Source organism: Pseudorca crassidens, chromosome 3 (genome assembly GCF_039906515.1).
Source record: "Pseudorca crassidens isolate mPseCra1 chromosome 3, mPseCra1.hap1, whole genome shotgun sequence".
NCBI classification, from domain to species: domain Eukaryota; kingdom Metazoa; phylum Chordata; class Mammalia; order Artiodactyla; family Delphinidae; genus Pseudorca; species Pseudorca crassidens.
The window spans coordinates 158,391,261-158,400,480 of NC_090298.1; positions in this window are offsets into that span (position 1 = coordinate 158,391,261).

Here is a 9,220-nt window from a genome sequence, read left to right on the forward strand (position 1 = left end):
CCTTCATTTTTATTTTTTATTGAAGTATAGTGATTTACAATATTAGTTTCAGGTGTATAACATAGTGATTCAATATTTTTATAGATTATACTCTATTTAAAGTTACTATAAAATACTAGCTATGTTCCTTGTGCTGTACAATATATCCTTGTAGTCTATGTATTTTATACATGGTAATTTGTACCTCCTAATCGCATACATCTATCTTGCCCCTTCTCCCTTCTTTCCCCCACTGGTGACCACTAGTTTGTTCTCTATATCTGTGAGTCTGTTTCTGTTTTATTATATTCATTCATTAGCTTCATTTTTTAGATTCCACATACAAGTGAAAACATACAGTATTTGTCTTTCTCTGTCTGGTTTACTTCACTAAGCGTCATACCCTCCAGGTCCCTCCATGTTGCAGATGACAAAAATTCATTCATTTTTATGGCTGAGTAGACCACTCTTGCAACTCCTATTCAATATAGTACTAGAAGTCCTAGTTAGGGCAATTAGTTTTTTGATTGACTTTAGGTTTTTTAATATGTGAGACCATATCATTGGCAAATAACAACAGTTTTTCTTCTTTGTTTCCAATTTGGATATCTTTTATTTCTTTGTCTTGCCTAATTGCTCTAGCTAGGACTTCTAGTACTAAATGGGAGTGGTGAGAGTGGACATCCTTGTCTTGTTCCTGATCTGAGAGGAAGAGCTTTCAATTTTCCTCCATTGAGTATAATGTGAGCTATAGGTTTGACATATATATAGCCTTTATTGTATTGAGGTATGTTCCTTCTATACCCAATCCATTAAGGGTTTTATTCATGAAAGGATGTTGTATTTTGTCAATTTTTTTTCCTGTGTCTCTTGATATAATCCTGATTTTATCTTTCATTTTATTGATGTGATGTATTACAGTTATTGATTTGTGTATGTTGAACCATCCTTGCATCCCAGGGATAAATCCCACTTGGTCATGGTATATAATCCTTTTTATGTATTCTTGAATTCAGTTTGCTAATGTTGAGAATTTTTGCACCTATATTAATCAGGGATATTGGCCTATAGTTTTCTTTTCTTGTGGTATCCTTATCTGGTTTTGGCATGAAGGTAATGCTGTCTTTGTAAAATGAGTTTGGAAGTGTTCTCTCCTTCACAATATTTTGGAAGAGTTTAAGGAATATTGCTGTTAATTCTTCTTTAAATGTGTAGTAGAATTCACCAGTGAAGTTGTGTGGTCCTAGAGTTTTCTGTGTTGGGAGTTTTTTGATTACTGATTCAATCCCTTTGTACTTATTATTGGTCTGTTCAGATTTTCTATTTCTTCCTGATTCAGCCTTGATAGAAATGTATCCATTTCTTCTAGGTTATGCAATTTGTTGGAATATAATCGTTCATAGCAGTCGCTTACCGTTCTATGTATTTCTGTGGTATCAGTTGTAATGCCTCCTCTTTCATTTCTAATTTTATTTATTTGAGTCTTCCTCTCTTTTTCTTAGTCTAGCTAAAGGTTTGTCAATTTTGTTTATCTTTTAGAGCAGTTCTAGGTTTACAAAAAATCGAGCAGAAAGTATAGATGATTCCTGCCTACCCCTTGCCTCCCCTACTCAAGGTTTCCCCTATTATTAACATCTTGCACTGGTGGTATATATTTGTTACAACTCATGAACCAATATTGATACTTTATTATTAACTAAAATCCATAGTTTACATTGGGGTTCACTCTTGGTGTTGTATATTATATGGGTTTTGCCAAGTGCATAGTCACATATCCTCATTACAGTATCATACAGAATAGTTTTGCTGCCATAAAAATCCCCTGCATTCCACCTATTTATCCCTCCCTTTCTCCCCCCAAACCCCTGATAACAATTTTATCTTTTCATTGATTCTATATATTTGCCTTTTCCAGAATGTCATATAGTTGGAATCTTACAGTATATAGCCTATTAGATTGGCTTCTTTCACTAAGTAATATGCATCTAAGGTTTTTATGTGTCTTTTTGTGGCTTGATAGATCATTTCTTTTATTGCTGAATAATATTACATTGTATGGATGTACTACAGTTTGTTTATCCATTCACCTTTTAAAGAACATCTTAGTTGCTTCCAGTTTTCAGCAATTATGAATAAAGCTTCTATAAGCATTCACATTCAGATTTGTTTTTTTTTTTAATGTGGTCATAAATTTTCAATTCATTTAGGCAAATACTGAGGGGTGTGATTGCTGGATCATATGGCAAGGCTGAATTATGGTCAAAAGACTATGTTTAGTTGTGTAAGAAACTAAACTGTCTTTCAAAATGACTGCATCATTTTTGCATTCTCAACCAGCAGTGAATGAGTGTTCTTGTTGCTCCACATCCTTGTCAGTGTTTGGTGTTTGTCAGTGTTTTGGATTTTAGCCATTCTAACAGGTGTGTAGTGATAACCTGATGTTTTTAGTTGCAATTCTCTAATGGCATATGATGTTGAACATGCTTTCATATGCTTATTTGTCATTGGTACATCTTCTCTGAGGTGTCTGTTTGGATCTTTTGCCCATTTAAAAACTGGATTTGTTGTTGAGTTTTAAGCATTCTTGGTATATTTTGGATACAAGTCCTTTATCATATATGTATTCTGCAAATATTTCCTATCAGTCTGTAACTTGTATTTTTATTTTTAACGCTTTCACAGAGCAGAAGTTTTAAATGAAATCCAGTGTATAATTTTTTTTCTTTCATAGATCATGCTTTTGGTGTTTATCTAAAATCTTATTACCGAAGCAAGGTCTTTTAGATTTTCTCCTATGTTATCTTCTAGAAGTTTTGTAATTTCGTATTTTACATTTAGGCCTATGATTCATTTTGAATATTTGTGAAAGGTGCAAGGTCAGTGTCTAAATTCTTCTCCTTCTTCTTCTTCTGCATTGGATGTCCAGTTGTTCTAGTACCATTGCTTAACAAAGATTAGTTGGCTGTATTTGCCTGGGTTTATCTCTGGGTTCTCTATTTCTTTCCATTGATCCATTTATTCTTTTGCAGTGTCACACTGTCATAATTACTGTAGCTTTACAGTAAATCTTGAAATTGAATTGTGTCAGTCTTCTGACTTTGTTCTTCATTATGATTGTGTTGGTTACTCTGGGTCTTTTGCAGATCCATATTAGCTTCAGAATCAGTTTGTTGATATTCACAAAATAACTTGCTGGGATTTTGATTGGGATTGCATTGAATCTATAAATCAATAGGAAGAATTAACAGTTTAGCAATATTGAATATTCCTTTCCATGTACATGGCATATCTCTACATTTATTTAGAATTTATTTGATTTCTTTTATCACACTTCTTAGATTTCTTCATATAGATCTTGTATCTATTTTGTTAAGTTTATTCCTACGTATAATACTTTGTGTGTGTGTATGTGTGGGGGGGGCATGCTAATGTAAATTGTATTGTGATTTTAGTTTCAAATCCAACTTGTTCATTGCTGGTATATAGGAAGGCAATTGACTTTTGTATATTAACTTTGTGTCCTATAACCTTGCTATAATCACTTCTTAGTTCCAGGAGTTTTTTGTCAATTCTTTGGGATTTTCTACAAAGATAATTATGTCATCCTTGAACAAAGACATTTTTATTTTTTCCTTCACAATCTCTATGCCTTTTATTTCTTTTTCTTGTCTTATTGCATTAGATAATTTCACTGACTACGGATTTCTAGGTTGGTGGTTTTTTCTTTCAATACTTTCAATACTTCACTCAATTCTTGCTTACATGGTTTGTGACAAGAATTCAATGTAATTCCTAACCTCTATAGGTAAGGTTCATCTATAGATAAGGTGTTTTTTTCCCTCTGACTTTTTTCAAGATTTTCCTTTTTGTCTTTGTTTTCTGCAATTTGCATATGATATGCATAGGTGTAGACTTCTAGTGTTTTATCCTGCGTGGTGTTCTCTGAGCTTCTTGGATTTGTAGTTTGCTGCCTGTTATTAATTTGAGGAAATTTTTAGCCATTATTACTTCTAATACTTCTTCTGTTCCCTTCTCTCTTTCTTTTCCTTTTGGTATTCTTATTATGCATGTGTTACACCTTTTGTAATTGTCCTACAGTTCTTGAATATTCTGTTCATTTTTTCTATGTTTTTCTCTTTTTATTTCAGTTTGAGAAGTTTCTATTGAGATATTCTCAAGCTCAGAGATTCTTTCCTCAGCCCTATCTATTGGTGAGCCCAGCAAAGGTATTCTGCATTTCTGTTACAGTGTTTTAGATTGCTAGCAATTTTTTTAAATTCCTTCTTAGGGTTTCAGTCTTCCTGCTTATGTTATCCATCATTCTTGCAATGTTGTTCACCTTTTCCTTTAGAATTCTTAGCATATCAATCATAGTTATTTTAAATTCCCAGTCCAGTCATTCCAAAATCATTGCCATATCTGAATTCAGTTCTGTTGCTTTCTTTTTATCTTCAGACTTTTTTTTGTCTTGCCTTTTAGCATGCTTTGTATTTTTGTTGAAAGCTGAACTTGATATATTAGGTAATAGAAACCAGATAAATTGGCTTTAGTGTGACAGTATATGTTGATCTGGCTGGGAGTTATATTGTGTTTGCTGTTTGCTGTAGCTGTAGTTGTCTGAAATGTCAGTTTCCTCTAGTGTCCTTGTTTTTCTTTGTCCTATCAAGTCCTCGTTAAATAGAGTCTGAGCCTTTCAGTTTTTTTTAACTATAATCCGCTGTCATCGTGCAGGGGTTCTGTTGCTGAGTTGGAAGGCGGCACTGGGGAGAGGGAACATTCTATAGTCCTATAATTATGTCTCAGTCTTTTTGTGGGTCTGGGCCCCTGGGGTATGATCTTCACAAGTGCTTCTCAGCCTCCCCCTCCCCTCTTCTACTGACAGGAAGTCTAGAGGGTCTGGCTAATTGCCCTTCCCCAGGTCAGATAAAGTAGTTTCCCTTGAGTGCTGGCCTTTGTCACAGAGAATTGGAGGAAGAACAGGATGCTCTGGCAGATTTCAACATGGTTGCTTTTGTTCCTGCTGGAAGCATGAGGGGATTTTCCTCCAATCTTCACAGTGAGAACTTGGTGGGGCTCCTGGAGGTGAAACTCAGAAAAGTGGGAGAGGGGACTAAACTGGTCCCCGCCTAGCATTTTGAACTCTCAAGCTTGTCCACACTCTGCCCCCAGCAGTTGGTTAATTGCAGTTTGTGTTCCTACTGGTACTGTCTCCACCAGCAGGCTTCTCTTCTGGGGCTCCCTGTGAAACAGGAGGGAAGGGGGCAGAGCACAACCCTTAAAGAATGACATAGCCGTTGAGGATATGACATAAACTCATTAGAACCAACTATGCCCAATATGGTGGAAGATTTGACTTCCCTTAGACATTGAGCCTCATTTTATGCATACTGTAATGCATTAGCATCTAGAAGATGCACCCACAGGTGCCATGACTGTTCTGAGGCCGACCATAAAAGGCCAAAAGGTGGGTGGTGGCTCAATTTCTGGAAATCTCCGCCCCTTCTCCAAGATGGAATAATCCTCCCATTTTATTAGCCTACGGAATTACGCAGCCCATAAAAACTAACCACCCCACATTTTAGGGCCACTCTCGCCTTTTGAGATGGACTGCATTCTATCTATAGAATGTGTAGCTTACTAAATAAATCCACTTCTTACCTATCATTTTGTCTCTCACCGAATTCCTTCTGCATTGAGACATAAAGAACCTGAGCTGCAGTAAGTCCTGACACCAGGTGAGTGATTTTAACTAAAAGACAGTGGGTTCAAGTGCCGATCTGAGTTTTGGCTGAGTAAAAGTCCTAGTTCGTGGGTTCAGTTCCCAACCTGAGTTTTGGCTGGGTTTGAATCCCATCTGAGTTGTGTGGTTTCACCCATAAGCTGTGATTCTCTGTATCTGCCTCTCTCTCTAGTTACAGTTTGCCTTGTGACTTCAGTTCTCTGATGGATCTAAGAAGAGATATTGTTTTTCAATTTATTCAGTTATTTTCTTATTGTAAGAATGGGAGTGATGCTTCTAAGCTTTTAATAGTGCAGAGAAGAAATCCGAAATCTAGGTTACTGTGCCTGAGGTTCCTTAGCTGACAACAGAGGGACCTAATTCCACTTGAATGACCCATTTCCTTTCACTGACTTTGGTTTTTTTCATGCTACTGGTGTTTCTCTTGCTTCTTTGATCTACTGAGAGCAGCAAAGAAGGTGACAGTTAAAATTGTGGTCAGCACCTGGCCCTACAATGAGGTTGTGAACTTCCAGATTCGTAGAAGGCAGATGACAGGTGGCCCGCAGCTTGTGTGGGGTTTACCATGCTAAAGCCAGCTTCAGTCCCAACAAAGACTCTGGCCCGCACCCCCGTGCGGCCCAGCTAACCTGCTACTTCTCTGTTTCCCAGTCCTAAGGTTCTCCCAGGTCTCTCACTGACCAGCTCTTCTCCAAGGGCTACCTCCAGGGAAAGTCTAGAGAACATCCAGGGAGGCAGCAGCCGTGACATAATCAGAGTGCCAGCAGTGATGTGGACCTTTGTCTACAAAATCTTCTCCAAATTGCTGCTGGGAAAGAAGACGACAGTGAGAGTTCCTCGGCCTGATGTGGACTGTGGCAACCAGTATACAGGGGTCTGCTGGCTGGAGGAGGAACCCCCCAAGTCTCACCAGTGTTGGGGATGTCCTGAGCCTTGGCGCCTGTGGAACTGAGTTTCAGACCAAGACTCTGGGAGCAGGCATAGTCACTGGACACAAAGCTGCCTGGAGCCAGAGTGGAGCTACCAGTAGAAGAACCAGGGAAGGAAGCAAGCAAAGTGGTGGGAGTGTGCTGAAGGCCCTGCCCGGGGCTGCAGATACAGAACCAGAGACGCCCATGCTGGAGTAAGGCTGGGAGAGTACCAGTATGATTGTTTGCAATGATTCTTTTAAATTATTTTTGAACATCCTTTCTTAACCTTTAAGAATCAGAATAGTTAACATCTGAAACATTTTCTGTATCAGTTAGTTTTTAGGTGTTAGAAACTGGCAAGAAGCCTGAGAGGAGGCTTAATTCTGGAAAGTGTGTCTTTTACAACAATTTCAGTGTGAAAGACATTTTTACAAATGAATTTTGACTCCTGTGGTGAACACACGCTGATTCACTGATGCATTCTAGTATCTGATATGGTCACGGTCTTCAAATGAAAAAGCAAGCACTTGCTGTCCTTTGAAATATCTGCTGCATCTCCTGCTGCTGTGTGTGCGTGAGTGAACCTGCTTTTGTGGTTGTATTTTTTGTGTTGAATAGCTACTTTGAATTTTCATGATTATGCTTTGATTATTCATAATTTTTCATTTTATAGAACTGATGTGTGTTGACAATAAACTAAATAAAAGAAATAAATGTGTGAAATAAATAAGTGGTTAAAAGAGATCATTTCCTTTGGGGGACAGAGGATGGGAAGGAAACTGGAAAGGGGGTTCACTGAGGTCTTGGGAGTTTGAATGCATATGTTGAGAGGTAATTACTCTCCCTGGGGGTGGAGTCACTTGCGACTCCCCTAAGCCAACTCTCAAAGAATCATGTAATTTTCGATGATGCCTGCAGGAAGAGCTTGTCATCTTGTTTGATAGGATTGTTGATCTACCCAGAGGAAGAGGAAACTGGGGGATGTGGTCCTTGAAGAGAGCATGGCCAGCCTGCACTCAGTATGCACACACATGTGAGTTTCCCATGGGTCAAAAGAACATCTGGGAAGCTAGCCAAATTGAACCACTTTGCTGCATCCTTCTCAAGCATGCTGTCTGCAGGTGAGGGAATCCAGGATCAGAGGAGCATTGGGCTGTCCTGGCAGGAGCAGGATGGAGCAGAGATTAGGGGTTCGGCCAAAGCTGAGGGAACTGAGGAATAGGGAGGATCTGGGGAGGCTGTGGCTGCACCAATTCTCTCATCTCCCATTATTGCCTCATCGCTGAAGGAACAGCCATAGCCTGTGAGAGGGATCAAGAGGAAGTTTCCGGAGGCAGAATGGCCCCCTCCCCACAGCAGGCCCCCGACCTGCTGGGATCAGAATTGGATACAAGGGGGCTTCCCTGGTGGCGCAGTGGTTGAGAGTCCGCCTGCCGATGCAGGGGACACGGGTTCGTGCCTCGGTCCGGGAAGATCCCACATGCCGCAGAGCGGCTGGGCCCGTGAGCCATGGCCGCTGAGCCTGCGCATCCGGAGCCTGTGCTCCGTAACGGGAGAGGCCACAACAGTGAGAGGCCCGCGTACCACACACACAAAAAAAGAATTGGATACAAGGTCAGAGTTTGCAAACTGAACAGTATAATCAAAGTTGTATGAACACGATATGCTTTGTTCAAGATGCTATTGAGGGACAATAAGGAAGGATTCCACAGAGGAAATCAAAGGCAGTGATTTGAAAACTATAACAGACATGACAACATGTCATGTTACTACCCTGTGCTGTTAAGAGTGTTCAATCAGATCAATTCGATTATACATTTAAAAAAGATTTTCTTGTGATTTTTTTCCCATTGAGATGAGGCAGAAGGAAAAGAATCATCAGCTTACTTTTTAAATTTTAAACAGAAGCAATATATGCTCCCTGTAAAAATGTACGTGCACCGTAAAAATTTATAGTGCCGTAGTACCCCCTAGTATGAATAAACCATATATATCTGTTCTCCTAGTAGCAAGTAGGTAGTTCCAGACACCTGCTTTCACACTGCTTCTGAGAGCGTCCTCTTGTATCTTTAGGTATTGGTGTGAATATTTCTGTAGAACAGATTTCTGGATGTGGAATTCTTGGTCAGAGGACGTTCATGTTTAGAAATCAGTACACGTTACCGAAATTGACCTTGAAATGGCTCTACCAATTTATAAGCCCACCAAAAATGCGCCCAATCCATGGGAATCTTTGTCTTTTCGTGTAAGATTTCTATGGAGCCAATGATAACTTGACTTGCATGCTGTTGTCACAGTCTAGCTGCCCTCTCAGCTCTGCCAGTTTTGGTGAGTTAACCATCACAAAGGCTGCCTCAAGCAGGGAAAGCCTCATATCATAAGTGTGTTTTGTACACTGGATTGGGGTCCATACATAGATGCTGTGTTCACCCTTTCCCAGGTTTGCGGGATAGCTGCATGGAAAATGGGAACAGTGGGCAGAACTGAATATACCACGTCCTAGTTTTAGAAACTTGCCAGAGGGTCACTGGGTGTGGGCTGGAAAGAGATGGGTGTGGATTCTGAATGTTCCAGCCTCCTAGGTGGCCTC